Source organism: Scyliorhinus canicula, chromosome 28 (assembly GCF_902713615.1).
Source record: "Scyliorhinus canicula chromosome 28, sScyCan1.1, whole genome shotgun sequence".
In the NCBI taxonomy this organism is placed as follows: domain Eukaryota; kingdom Metazoa; phylum Chordata; class Chondrichthyes; order Carcharhiniformes; family Scyliorhinidae; genus Scyliorhinus; species Scyliorhinus canicula.
Window position 1 is genome coordinate 17,219,225 of NC_052173.1, and position 14,404 is coordinate 17,233,628.

The window sequence follows — 14,404 nt, forward strand, 5'->3', positions numbered from 1 at the left end:
CAGTACTGAACTGAGATAGTGACACAGGAGGGTCCATGGGTCCCACAGCACAGTCCTGTCCAGATAGACACTGCTGTGTGGCTTTATGTCAGCAGATTTCCGACATTTTGGCTTCGCTCCTGCCACCAAACGGCCAAGCTTTTAGGATTCTAGATTCTACACCATCAAACCCCCGTCACGTTGTGCATTCGCCTTGGAACATATCAGCATGGGTACGGTGCTACACAAAGGTAGCTTGTTGTTTAATATAACATCACTTGTGCAGTTATTAGCTCCACAAGACAAAGGAAGCTGCTAAATAGGGATTAAACAGATGAAAGGGACGTTGCGTATTTCATTTTCTGTGCACTTTGTAAGCTGTCACAATGCCAGGCCGATCAAGTGCACTGGGCAGCAAATCCAAATCAAAGCACATCTGCCACAAAACATCCTCTTTATCAAACTATTTTTAGGACCAGATGTGATCTGTTAACCTGCACAGCAGGACTGCACATTTGGAGGGGAATATGGATCAGCAGTGTGAGGAGGGGCACCCCCCCCCAGGGGCACCACCAACCCCCCCCCCCCCCCCCCCCCCCCCGAGCCCGAAGGCCCCTCACAAGGACTCCACACGGATTGTCTGGGAAATTTTAAACTATCCTGTAACCATCTGATAATCCCATTTAAATCAGCGTCTCGGGATGCTTCCGGTTGTCGTCGCAGAATTGTTACCCAGGAAACATTAGAAGAATTAAAAGCACTTCTAATTCCTGGGTAACTATAGTAGTGACTCCCTCCAGCCCCCTCCTCCCTTAACCCCCAATGGAACCCCCACTGGCCCCGGCCCTCCCCTGACTACACCCTCACCACCTCCTGACCCCCCTGACTACCCTCCCAAACCTCTAACTACCCTCCCAAACCTCTAACTACCCTCCCAAACCTCTAACTACCCTCCCCAACTTCTAACTACCCTCCCAAACCTCTAACTACCCTCCCAAACCTCTAACTACCCTCCCAAACCTCTAACTACCCTCCCAAACCTCCAACTACCCTCCCCAACCTCCAACTACCCTCCCAAACCTCTAACTACCCTCCCAAACCTCCAACTACCCTCCCCAACCTCCAACTACCCTCCCCAACCTCTAACTACCCTCCCCAACCTCTAACTACCCTCCCCAACCTCTAACTACCCTCCCCAACCTCCAACTACCCTCCCCAACCTCTAACTACCCTCCCCAACCTCTAACTACCCTCCCAAACCTCTAACTACCCTCCCCAACCTCTAACTACCCTCCCAAACCTCCAACTACCCTCCCAAACCTCCAACTACCCTCCCCAACCTCTAACTACCCTCCCAAACCTCCAACTACCCTCCCCAACCTCCAACTACCCTCCCAAACCTCCAACTACCCTCCCCAACCTCTAACTACCCTCCCAAACCTCCAACTACCCTCCCCAACCTCCAACTACCCTCCCAAACCTCCAACTACCCTCCCCAACCTCTAACTACCCTCCCCAACCTCTAACTACCCTCCCCAACCTCTGACTACCCTCCCAAACCTCCAACTACCCTCCCAAACCTCCAACTACCCTCCCAAACCTCTAACTACCCTCCCCAACCTCTAACTACCCTCCCAAACCTCCAACTACCCTCCCCAACCTCTAACTACCCTCCCAAACCTCCAACTACCCTCCCAAACCTCTAACTACCCTCCCAAACCTCCAACTACCCTCCCAAACCTCCAACTACCCTCCCAAACCTCCAACTACCCTCCCCAACCTCTAACTACCCTCCCCAACCTCTAACTACCCTCCCAAACCTCTAACTACCCTCCCAAACCTCCAACTACCCTCCCAAACCTCTAACTACCCTCCCAAACCTCCAACTACCCTCCCAAACCTCCAACTACCCTCCCCAACCTCTAACTACCCTCCCCAACCTCTAACTACCCTCCCAAACCTCTAACTACCCTCCCAAACCTCTGACTACCCTCCCAAACCTCTAACTACCTTCCCAACCCTCTAACTACCCTCCCCAACCTCTAACTACCCTCCCAAACCTCTAACTACCCTCCCCAACCTCTAACTACCCTCCCAAACCTCTAACTACCCTCCCCAACCTCTAACTACCCTCCCAAACCTCTAACTACCCTCCCAAACCTCTAACTACCCTCCCAAACCTCTAACTACCCTCCCCAACCTCTAACTACCCTCCCCAACCTCTAACTACCCTCCCCAACCTCTAACTACCCTCCCCAACCTCTAACTACCCTCCCAAACCTCTAACTACCCTCCCCAACCTCTAACTACCCTCCCAAACCTCTAACTACCCTCCCAAACCTCCAACTACCCTCCCCAACCTCTAACTACCCTCCCCAACCTCTAACTACCCTCCCCAACCTCTAACTACCCTCCCCAACCTCTAACTACCCTCCCAAACCTCTAACTACCCTCCCAAACCTCTAACTACCTTCCCAAACCTCTAACTACCCTCCCCAACCTCTAACTACCCTCCCCAACCTCTAACTACCCTCCCAAACCTCTAACTACCCTCCCCAACCTCTAACTACCCTCCCAAACCTCCAACTACCCTCCCCAACCTCTAACTACCCTCCCAAACCTCTAACTACCCTCCCAAACCTCTAACTACCCTCCCCAACCTCTAACTACCCTCCCAAACCTCTAACTACCCTCCCCAACCTCTAACTACCCTCCCCAACCTCTAACTACCCTCCCCAACCTCTGACTACCCTCCCAAACCTCTAACTACCCTCCCCAACCTCTGACTACCCTCCTGACCCCCCTGACTACCCTCCCAAACCTCCAACTACCCTCCCCAACCTCTGACTACCCTCCCAAACCTCTAACTACCCTCCCCAACCTCTGACTACCCTCCTGACCCCCCTGACTACCCTCCCAAACCTCCAGCTACCCTCCCCAACCTCTGACTACCCTCCTGACCCCCTGACTATCCCCCCACCTCTCTGACTACCATCCTGACTCCTCCAGCCCCCCCAATACTCTTCCCAACCCTCTGACTAACCCCCATCCCATAACTGCACTGCAGCCTCCCCGCACCCAACCATCCTCCCCACCCCTAACTACACCGTCAACCACCCAAACTACCCCCCTCCCCCCACAACACCTCAACTACCCTGCCCAAACCGACTGCCCTCTCATCCACCCCACCTGTCTACCCCCAACCCCCAGCTACCCACTCCACACCCTCCCCAGCCAACCAACCACCCGACCTCTGCCACCGCGCCCCCCCCCCCCCCAACCCCCCCTCCTCCCCCACCAGACCCAGGACAGAATTCCGGAGGGGAAATGTGCAGCTCCAGACCAGGGCAATCCGACGGGGATTGTCACTCCGTGGAAGTTCTGGCCCAATTCATCTCAGGTTCGAAATTTTCAATTGACCCTCAGCCTCAGCAGGGGGAGAGAGTTCCAGAATTCTACTGCCCTTTGCGTGAAGACGTGCTTCCTGACAGCACCTGCTAAAACCAGATCCAATTTAACGGTTCAAAGATTCAGGACAATGCCACTTCAAGAGTCTTGTGCCCCACGATGGCCTCCTCAGTATTTGCCGTTCAACCCTTGGAAATGTAGCTGCAGTCAGTGGATTATTAAAACCTAGAGCACAAAGGGAGGCCATTTTGTGCTGGCTCTCTCTGGCTATGTCTCACCTCTTTTTTTTCTTTGTATGTCTCCCAGGGTCTCACGTACTTTCATTTGTCAATGTCCTCGATTTCTATACCTTCCCAGGACCAGGCAAATGGGATGGAGCTGCTGGAACATGCTGGGAGGGGTGAAGACTGGAGCAAGTGAGTGATGGTGGCTTGTGGTAAGAATGTGGGAGGCAGAGATGGAGGATGTTGATAAGCGGGAGGCAGGGTGTGGGAGCACAGTGATTATGCTACTTGGCTATAGAAATTCAGAGATTATGAGTTCAAATCCCACTATCGCAGCTGGAATTTAAATTCAATTAAAATAAAGATATGCGAGGGCAGCACGGTGGAGCAGTGGGTTAGCCCTGTTGCCTCACGGTGCCGAGGTCCCAGGTTCGATCCCGGCTCTGGGTCACTGTCCGTGTGGAGTTTGCACATTCTCCCCGTGTCTGCGTGGGTTTCGCCCCCACAACCCAAAGATGTGCAAGGTAGGTGGATTGGCCACGATAAATGGCCCCTTAATTGGAAAAATGAATTGGGTAATCTAAATTTATATATAAAAAAAATAAAGATTTGCGTTTACACCACTGTCGAATGTTACAAAGTACTTTACAGCCAATAAACGCTCTTGAAGTGGTCACTGTTACAATGTAGGAAATGTGGCCGCCAATTTGCACACAGCAAGATCCCAAACATACACACAATGTGACGATGACCCAGATAATCTGTTTTTGTAGTGTTGATTGAGGGATAAATGTTGGCCAGGACAGCGGGAAGAATTCTCCAGCTCTTCAAGATACTGCCGTGGGATCTTTCGAATATATAGGAGCAGGAAGATGGACCCTCAGTTTAACATCTCATCTGAAAGTCGGGTCTCCAAGCCTGCAGGATTGGCCTGGAGTCTCCAGCTATTGAAGATCAATCTCCATGGACACTGCTGTGTGCAGCCCTGGAGAAAAATCATCGGGACATTAAAAACGATTTTAAAAACGTGTAGGAAGGCCGTACGTCACAAGGATGGATGTGTTGGCCGGTATCGATGGTGCATGGGGAGAAGTCACGTGATGTAAACTCCAGGAACACGTTTAATCACAGTTGCCAACCCTGTATCCAAGATGGCTCCTCCAACATTGCAGCACTCCCTCAGTACTGCTTCGCTTGTTGTGCTCAAGCCCTGGAGTGGGATTTGAACCTTGAATCTTGTGACTCGAGAGACAGGAGTGCTACCTGCCATGTTCGATGCCATCGAAAAATTAATTTAATTAAATCTGGAAAAATAAATTATTATCAATGATGAACATCATAACACTACTGGATTGCCACTTTGTTCATGGTGTCCTTTAAGGTTGGGGCCTAGCAGTTACTGGAATAATCATCTTTAATAATAATCTTTATTATTGTCACAAGTAGGCTTACCTTAACTCTACAATGAAGTTACTGTGAAAATCCCCTAGTCGCCACATTCCGGCGCCTGTTCGGGTCACAGAGGGAGAATTCAGAATGTCCAATTTAGCTAACAGCACGTCTTTCGGGACTTGTGGGAGGAAACCGGGCAACCTGGAGGATATGGGGCCTGTAAGGTGATGTACCATCAATGACCACAAAACAAAATGGTGAAACTATTGAAGCTTTATTGCACTAGATGTTAAGCCTTCTGCAGCTGGAACCAGAACTGGAAGCAGCGCAGGGGAGCATACACTTTTATACAGAGCCTGCTGGGAGGGGCCAGCAGGCTGGGATTTACTGTATTAATTGTAGTACAGTGGCAGTACCGTAATACACGTAGTCTGTGACCAGTGTATTTACCACAAAAGGAATGGGCTCCGTAGTCCGCAAAATACTTGAGGATTGCTGGGCCATGGAGGTTGTAAATGTGGAGGTCGAATGGGACCTGAGGACAGGCAGGGAGAGAAGTAACACACCAGTATTTCCCACAGCTTTTGTTTCCATTTTGTGGGCGCGATTCTCCGACCCCCACGCCGGGTGGGAGAATCGCGGGAGTGCCGGGCAATTCCCGCCACGCCGCCCTGGCACCCGCACGCAATTCACCCCCCCCCCCCCCCCCACCCCCCCCCCCCCCCCCCCCCCCAAAACGACATGCCGCGTTTCACGACAGGCCGCTCGGAGAATCGCCTCTCGCCGTTTGTAACGGTCGAGCGGAGATTCTCCGGCCCGCATGGGCCGGGCGGCCTGTCCAATCCGACCGGTTCACGCCGGCGCCAACCACACCTGGTCGCTGCCGGCGTGAACAGCGCACGAATGCTGTGTGTGCGGCCTGTGGGGGGCGGAGGGAGGATCGAGCACCAGGGGAGCGCTCAGTAGGGGTCTGGCCCTATCGGCGCACGTGGGCACCGATCGGCGGGCCGGCGTCTCTAAAGGACGCGCTCTTTTCCTCCGTCGCCCCGCAAGATCAATCCTCCGGGTGACGTCATTTACGTGACGCCGGCCGCTTAATTTACGTGGCGCCGCTTTGACGCGGCACCGCTCCTAGCCCCCTGGGGGTGGGAGAATAGGGGGCGAGGAGCGGCCTCCGCCGCCGGAGTGAAACACTCCGGTTTTCACTCCAGCGTCCGCACTTAAGGCGCGATTCTCCGCAAATGCGGAGAGTCGTAAAGGCTGCCGTGAAACTGGCCGTGTTTCACGGCAGCCTCCGCTTCCCCTCCCGGGACCTGATTCACCCCCCCGGTCGGCCCCGGGAAGAACGGCATCGCGGGCTTAGCGAACGTCCGCTAAGCCCGGCAGCCAAGACTCACGCCGGCTGACGCACACGATGACATCAGCCGCGCATGCGCGGGTTGGACGGCTCCAACCCGCGCATGCGCGGATGACATAATCGCGCGTATGCGTCAAACCCGCGCATGCGTGGTCCGTCATGCCCCTCAGCCGCCCCGCGGACTGATCCTGCGGGGCGGCGGAGGGACAAAGAGTGCGCGGGAATCGGACCCGCTGCCCGCGATCGGTGGGCACCGATCGCGGGCCCATGCCACCCTTGGCACGCCCGTGGTGCGGCCGTGCCAATCGGTGGCATGGTTGTGCAGAACGGCACTTTGCGGCCGTTTTCACGAACTGTGATAGCAGGTGTGTTTAAATTCGTGAAAACGGCCGTAAAGGCCTGGGAAATCGGCCCATCGGATAGGGAAGAATCGCTGCTCGCCGTAAAAAAACGGCGAGCAGCGATTCGTGTCGTGGGGCGGCCGTGGGGGGGGGGAGAATAGCGGGAGGCCGGGAAAAATGTCGGGAAGGCCCTCCCGCTATTCTCCGACCCGTCGTGGGGGGCGGGGAATCGCGCCCTTAGTCTCCCGTTGGGAGAATTTCGCCCCAGATTTCTACCTTTCATTGTTGGCAGTGAGAAGCAGTTCCGTATGTTGCCACCAGGTGGCGAGGTGCTTCGCTTCAAGTTGCAGTACCGTCTCCGTTCACCAACAGGGACTGGGAGCCTGCAGTTTAGGCGCCGCCAAGTGGTCCAAATACGCCATTACGAGCTGCAACTTCCATTGAAAAATCTAAGATCAAAAGTTCTACAAATCCACATCAAATCCATCCGCAGCTGGAAAGAGAAGCTGTAGAATCATAGATTGGTTGCAGCACAGGAGGATGCCACTTGTCCCCTCGTGTCTGTGCTAGCTCTCTGCAAGAACAACTCTCTTGACTTTTCCCTGAAGCCCTGCAATATTTTTTATTTTCAGATAATGGTGCGATTCACTTTTGAAAGCCATGATTCAATCTGCCTTCACCACACTCTCAGTGCATTCTAGATCCTAACCACTCGCTGTGTGAAAATGTTTTTCCTCATGTTTTTTTATTCGCTCATTGAATGTGGCCGTCGCAGGCTGTGCCAGCATTTATTGCCCATCCCCTGAGGGCATTTAAGGGTCAACCACATTGCTGTGGGTCTGGAGTCACATGGAGGCCAGAATGGGTAAGGACGGCAGATTTCCTTCCCTAAAGGACATCAGTGAATCAAATGGGTTGTTACGACAATGGTTTCATGGTTGCCATTAGACGTTTAATTCCAGAATTTTTAATTTCACCATTGGCCAAGGTAGGATTCGAACCCAGGTCCCCAAAGCATTACCCTGAGTCTCTGGATTGCTAGACCAGTGCCATTACCACTATGCCACCGCTTCCTGTAGACATCTGGGATGGCCACTTACAACAAGAAACATGGACGTTCGCAAAGCCTAAAGGGAAATATGGCCAATGTAAGATTCAGGCAAGCACAGAGCCTGAATGTATATTTGTGAGCAGAGAATCCAGACAGCATCGAAACCCCCAACCGATTAGCATTTTAATGGTCCATCTCCGTGAGACAAAGGACTGATACTCAGGCAACCGATACAATTCCAGACATCACGGCTCCACTCCCTTTACTCAGGAAGCATAAACAACAGGGTCAATGACCGCTGAGGACACGCCCAGCCATCAAGGCACCCGCCCCTTTATTGGCTCAGATCGAAGGCAGTGATTGAGAACTGCCCAATTAATTGGGTCCGAACCTAAGGACCGCCGAAAAGAGCGTGAAACCCCTCAACGATAAATAGAGACACCAACATGTGTTCGATCTCATTTGGACCTGGCGCTCCGGTAACGTCCATCTCCAATCGCAGCACCACCAGAAGCAAGTCCAAGTTCAACGCTCGCTACTAGATGGATGAGCCCAGCTGAACAGCAGTTACTGCTCCAGACCCAGCAGATCCAGATTCGAACAAAGGCCTCTGTTCCTCTGACCTAAGCCGGGTGCCTGAAGTTAAGTACAGGTTGTTATAGCTGTTAGGTGTAGTTTAACTGATAGTGTTTATGTTGCATGTGTAAGTTAATCTTGTGTGTAAATAAAGTACCATTGATCTTGAACTAACTAACTGGTTGTTTGGCTCTTTGATCCATACCCGGTTGAACCTTGTGGCGGTATCATTTGATACCTGGCGACTCTGAGCAATATAATATCAATATCTAACAAAAGAAGGGCAACCTTACTGACTGCCATATTTATAGCAGGTAAAAAAGGCAACATTCCCCTCTCCTTTTCTTTTGCCAATCAACTTAAATCTATCCCCACTAGTGGGATTGTTGCTCTCCATCTACTCTTGTGCAGACCCTTTGTGATTTTGAATATCTCTCTCAAATCTTTCAACTTTCACCAAGAGGAATGACCCTGGCTTCGACCACTCGATCATGTAACCATTTCCTGAATTTGTTGGATTTGTACCTTTGACAATAACTGTCTTTTCCGTGGGTGTCCAAATGACTGCCTGTGGGCTATCTGTGACACCTCTGCCCACCCAGCCTGTGCTTATGAAGGCAGATGTTTATGAGGCTTTGTGAGAAAACAGTGTAGGACACGGAATAAGGAATGCAATATTGTAGCTCAAACCCCAACCCACCACATACTATGTCCTGGCAAGGCTGCACACATCTCACTCGATACTTTCCAACATTTGAGGAAATGGTGGGCGGGTCGCTTAAACAGAGGACGCAGTTTGAAGATAATTGACAACAGGACCGTGTGGGAAATTGGGCACAGCCAGAAGTCATTCAGTACATTGACAGATTTATTCAATTAATCCCAACCCTCCGCCTTCCCTGCTCTTTCCCCATAACCATGCAATATTGTCCTTTTCAATGATAGATCCTTTGAATAACAATCTTTATTATTGTCACAAGTAGGCTTACATTAACACTGCAATGAAGTTACTGTGAAAAGCCCCTAGTCGCCACATTCCGGCGCCTGTTCGGGTCACAGAGGGAGAATTCAGAACGTCCAAATTACCTAACAGCACGTCTTTCAGGACTGGTGGGTGGAACCCGGAGCACCCGGAGGAAACCCACACAGACACGGGGAGAACGTGCAGACTCCGCACAGACAGTGACCCAAGTTGGGAATCAAACCTGGGACCCTGGCACTGTGAATCAACAGTGCTAACCACTGTGCTACCGTGCCGCCCAAAAGGATGGGTAGTAACTCAGTTTTAAGGTAACTGGCAGAGGTGGGATGATGAGCATTTTTTTTTGACACAATGAATTGTGATCTGGAACAAGCTGTCTGAAAGGACAGTGGGAGCTGGTTTGATAATGAATTTCAAGATGAAATTGGGTAAATACTTTTTTGGGGGTTTTTTATCATTTAGAATACCTAATTCATTTTTTCCAATTAAGGGGCAATTTAGCGTGGCCAATCCACCTACCCTGCATATGTTTGGGTTGTGGGGGTGAGACCCGCACAGACACGGGGAGAATGTGCAAACTCCACACGGACAGTGACCCAGAATCGAACCTGGGACCTCGGCGCCGTGAGGCCGCAGTGCTAACCCACTGCGCCACCGTGCTGCCCTGGGTAAATGCTTGAAGGTGGAGGGTGGGGAGTGTTTGGGGGGGGGGGGAGACGGAGAGTGCAATCTGCGGGACGAGTGAAGAAGAGAAGGGAAGTGGAACTAATTCTGGAATAGCTTTCGAGCCCGACAGCCACAAAGCGGTGTGTTATTTGATTTTTGTTAGCTAGACAAAAGAGCTAGCACAGGCTGCATGGGGCGAATGGCCTCCTGAACACCATCATTTTATGATTTTAGAATGTTCCATGGTTCCTTCTTGTCTGTCGGATGTACAAAAGAACTGGGCACTCTTCAGAATGGCTGCATTATAAATTGGAAATCTGCCCCACTTCACCTGCAGGCAGCCACTCTCTGTCAACACAACACTCGAGCAGTATAACCCACCCTGCACGTCTCTGTAACCTTTGGTGGATTTGGAATAAATTAGCAGCGCAGGTGTACAAGCCTAATTATAGCCCATTATTCCGGAACCGTTAACTGCTGCGGAGACCTTCACAAAATTAATTTTGGATTTGCTCTCAAACCCTACAGCCACACAAAGCTGCACATTATTTGATTTTAGTTGGTGAGAGGGAAAAAAAAACCAGCGAGCGTTCCATCATTTCAGCCAAGACAATTATTGTGAAGTTAGTCAGGTCTGCAAGCAGAGAAATGGTGGTGCCCCCCACCCCATCCACCCCCCCCCCACCCCCACCCCCGCCACTCCCCTCCTCACCTCCTCCTCTCCCGCCCCCCCCCCCCCCTCACACATACTTCTTCCTTAAGCTTCACAAATTCAGCTATTCCAGTTCCTCAGCGAAGGCTTCCCCCGCCCCCCTCCCTCCCGCCTCCCTCTGCCATTCCCCTCCACAGGAACAGGTGATGGCCATTCAGCCCCCCTCAAAAGACCATAAGATATAGGAGCAGAATTTGGCCATTCGGCCCATCGAGTCTGCTCCACCATTCGATCATGGCTGATATGTTTCTCCTCCCCATTCTCCTGCCTTCTCCCCATAACCCCTGATCCCCTTATTCGGGCGGAACGGTAGCACATTGGCTAGCACTGTTGCTTTTCAGCGCCAGGGTCCCAGGTTCGATTCCCAGCTTGGGTCACTGTCTGTGCGGAGTCTGCACGTTCTCCTCGTGTCTGCGTGGGTTTCCTCCGGGTGCTCCGGTTTCCTCCCACAAGTCCCGAAAGATGTGCTATTAGGTGAATTGGACATTCTGAATTCTCCGGAGTGTGGCGACGAGGGGATTTTCACAGTAACTTCATTGCAGTGTTAATATAAGCCTACTTGTCACAATAATAAAGATTATAACGATTCTTATTAATCAAAACCTATCGGTCTCTTAAAGACACTTAGTCCGAAACCAAGATCAAGCTATCTTGTTCCTCTTGACAAGACATTCAACCTCTTTTGTGAACCATGGTTCCCTCACACAGCCATCTCCTCCCTGCCTGACAGGGACATACCTATCAAGGGCAGGAGAGACTCCTGGTCAGCTACAATTGATATGGAGTGGCACACCCCAAGCTTTAAACCCCTGGTGACATACTAGCGACTTGTTCTGGGAGAAACACGCTATGAGAACACACAAATATCTACCTTCGTGCCGCCATTTGCAAACCCAGGGTCGTGACCCGCAGCACGTACCGCGGCGTTCCTGATAGTGGGAGAAAGTGCCCAAGGGAGCGACCGGCTTTTAAAAATGCCGGCCAGAATGGGCTCTCAGTATTCCGGCCATCCCGCGTATGCGTACCCCCTCAGCAGTGCGCTGGCCCGGCGCCCAGCTGGGCAAAACGCCTCCTCCTGACGTCAGCACACTGACCCAGGAGCAGATTTATTTCTAAATCACTGGAGTCTTCCTGCCTGGAGCGGCAGACAGCTGGTCACATGCCCCATACGCTGACACCACGTGTTCTGGGCGCGAGAGAGATTCCTCCATTTTGTAACTGCTGGAGCGGCAGCAGACAGCAGGTCACATGCCCCATACGCTGACACCACGTGTTCTGGGCGCGAGAGAGAGATTCCTCCATTTTGTAGCAGCTGGAGCGGCAGACAGCAGGTCACATGCCCCATACGCTGACACCATGTGTTCTGGGCGCGAGAGAGAGATTCCTCCATTTTGTAGCTGCTGGAGCGGCAGACAGCAGGTCACATGCCCCATACGCTGACACCACGTGTTCTGGGCACGAGAGAGATTCCTCCATTTTGTAGCTGCTGGAGCGGCAGACAGCAGGTCACATGCCCCATACGCTGACACCACGTGTTCTGGGCGAGAGAGAGATTCCTCCATTTTGTAGCTGCTGGAGCGGCAGACAGCAGGTCACATGCCCCATACGCTGACACCACGTGTTCCGGACACGAGAGAGAGATTCCTCCATTTTGTAGCTGCTGGAGCGGCAGCAGACAGCAGGTCACATGCCCCATACGCTGACACCACGTGTTCTGGGCGCGAGAGAGATTCCTCCATTTTGTAGCTGCTGGAGCGGCAGCAGACAGCAGGTCACATGCCCCATACGCTGACACCACGTGTTCTGGGCACGCGAGAGAGATTCCTCCATTTTGTAGCTGCTGGAGCGGCAGACAGCAGGTCACATGCCCCATACGCTGACACCACGTGTTCTGGGCACGCGAGAGAGATTCCTCCATTTTGTAGCTGCTGGAGCTGTAGCAGACAGCAGGTCACATGCCCCATACGCTGACACCACGTGTTCTGGGCACGCGAGAGAGATTCCTCCATTTTGTAGCTGCTGGAGCGGCAGACAGCAGGTCACATGCCCCATACGCTGACACCACGTGTTCTGGGCGCGAGAGAGATTCCTCCATTTTGTAGCTGCTGGAGCGGCAGCAGACAGCAGGTCACATGCCCCATACGCTGACACCACGTGTTCTGGGCGCGAGAGAGATTCCTCCATTTTGTAGCTGCTGGAGCGGCAGAGAGCTGGTCACATGCCCCATACGCTGACACCACGTGTTCTGGGCGAGAGAGAGATTCCTCCATTTTGTAGCTGCTGGAGCGGCAGCAGAGAGCTGGTCACATGCCCCATACGCTGACACCACGTGTTCTGGGCGCGAGAGAGAGAGATTCCTCCATTTTGTAGCTGCTGGAGCGGCAGACAGCAGGTCACATGCCCCATACGCTGACACCACGTGTTCTGGGCGCGAGAGAGATTCCTCCATTTTGTAGCTGCTGGAGCGGCAGCAGACAGCAGGTCACATGCCCCATACGCTGACACCACGTGTTCTGGGCGCGAGAGAGATTCCTCCATTTTGTAGCTGCTGGAGCGGCAGAGAGCTGGTCACATGCCCCATACGCTGACACCACGTGTTCTGGGCGAGAGAGAGATTCCTCCATTTTGTAGCTGCTGGAGCGGCAGCAGAGAGCTGGTCACATGCCCCATACGCTGACACCACGTGTTCTGGGCGCGAGAGAGAGAGATTCCTCCATTTTGTAGCTGCCAGCAATGCTGGTGTGAGCTCCTCTGGGTGAACAACCCATGGAGAAGAAGCTGAAAACAGGAACAAAGCAGCATAAAGATGATTATGTGAGGTGTGGGTTATTAATTGTGCCAATGCAAATCAGGATTCAAAGTTCATTTGTGATATATACAGGGAAGTACTGGCAAGTGAAAGTTTAAAACCCTTAAATCTTCAAAGACATTTGAAGACTAAACATGGCGAGATCGAGGACAAACCTCTATTTCAATGGATGCAGTGAGATCTTAAATCAGCTGAAATCATTATCAGAAATGTAACATTGAATAACAAAGTAAGTGAGATCGTGGGGACCAAGCAGGCTCACCTGTCACATTAAAGGTAAGTGAAAATGGTGGGTCGCGAAGGTTGGCCGGCGTGGGTCACAAAGGATGACAGCCATGCGCTGCAAACATTATTCAGCATGAGTCCCGAAGAATGGCCAGTTGGTATGGGTCCCCGGCATAAAAGTTTGAAAAACTTTGCCTTAGTGCGACCACGAGGTGCGGGAGGAGAAACAGGAACAATGGGGAAAAGGAAGGGGAATGGGACTTGAGTTGCTCTTGCAGGGAGCTGGCACAGACCTGATGGGCTGAATGGCTCCAGTGCGCAAGGAGCTCCATGGCGGCTACACTTTTTGTCTCTTCCTGGGCGATGGTTCGCAGGCTTGCTCATTAGCTGCCGAGAGTCTTTTATTTGCAATAACAAACTCATCATTTCTGACCATGGGTGGGATTCTGCGGTCCTCCAGCCACGTGTTTCTCGGCCACGTGCTGTTCGCTGGAGGCGGGATTCTCTGCTCCCGTCGCTTGTCAATGGGATTTCCCATTGAAGCTGCCCCACACCATCAGCAAACCCATGGGCGCGGGAGTGTGATCAGCGGGAACAGACAATCCCAATGGCTGAAGAATTTGGCCCATGTCAACCACTGTAGCCCCCACCTATATTACGTGGTGCAGTATTCTTAAACATG

General features: G+C 52.3%; 1 protein-coding gene across 1 annotated transcript in view; it reads left to right on the forward strand.

The window, feature by feature from the left end:
• The first annotated feature begins 3,783 nt into the window (after positions 1–3,783).
• Positions 3,784–14,404, forward strand: part of racgap1 (Rac GTPase activating protein 1) — a 65,360-nt gene continuing 54,739 nt past the window's right edge. Inside the window, exon 1 of the mRNA XM_038786529.1 lies at positions 3,784–3,803. The gene's annotated coding sequence lies outside the window, so the exon portion shown is untranslated. The remainder of the gene's footprint in view (positions 3,804–14,404) is intronic.